Here is a 1,075-nt window from a genome sequence, read left to right as displayed (position 1 = left end):
GCAGTACCTACTTTATTTACTTCTTGATTTACTATGTTTCTTTTCCCTGCTTGGCCTAGGCTCTTCAAGTGCAGAGGTTGTATCTTTTCATTGGTATCTCTACAGTTTCCAGCATAGGTCAAATGAGTTAGCAGACTTAAAAGGAATGAAACTTGAAGAATAAGTTGAACATTTCTGAGCCAATCAAGAGGGAGAAAGAATTCAAACAGAAACATGTGCTTGTAGGAAGTTATGAATGCATTAGAGTACACAGTATGTTAGGAAGGTGGTGAGTTAATTTGTAAGAGCGAGGTGGAAGGAGCCTCCAGGGGAGGGATGGGAGATGACTTAGGAACGGTTCAGGTCATGTTGGATGGATCAATAAAAGGAGTCATATGAAACTACTTGGTCAGAATGGAAAAGCACTAGAAAAACTACAAGGCATTATGCGGCACAGCTGTCCTGACTCCAGGAAGCTACATCTTCAGAGCTCAACCTGGCTCTACCTTCTGTCTCTTCACCTTAAGTATCACTTGCCCCATTCATGGTCTTGTTTGCTTCCTTTTAAAGGCTAACAAGGCAAGTTTGAATTCTGGTTGTAGGTTTAACTATGTCCAATTTATATCAGTTGTTGCCATAGACAAGGTTCTTATTGAAACATAAATGTCATAAATTCACTTTAACCATTTCAAGGGCAAAATCAAAATTCAATACTATTGAGTACATTCACAATGTTGTACAAATATAACCACCATCCACCTCCAGAACTTTTTTTTATTACATCAAACTCTGAACACATTAAACAATAACTCCTCTAGACTTTAGAAATCACAATGTGACTTTTTGTCTGCATCTGTTTAACTTCTTTACATATAAGTGAAATAATGCAGTATTTGTCCTTTTGTGACTGGCTTATTTCACTTAGCACAATATGTCCAGGACTCATCTATGTTGGAGAATGGGTCAGAACTTCCGTCTTTTTTTAAAACAGGTATTAACACCCAAAGTGTTCACATTTTTTTTTTTAGTTTTTCCTTTTTGTAAAGAACTCCCTTTTTAAGACAATGATAGTTGATTCTATACATTTACCATATTT

Source organism: Nannospalax galili, unplaced genomic scaffold (assembly GCF_000622305.1).
Source record: "Nannospalax galili isolate Female #2095 unplaced genomic scaffold, S.galili_v1.0 scaffold125, whole genome shotgun sequence".
NCBI classification, from domain to species: Eukaryota; Metazoa; Chordata; class Mammalia; order Rodentia; family Spalacidae; genus Nannospalax; species Nannospalax galili.
Note: the sequence above shows the minus strand (reverse complement) of the source record.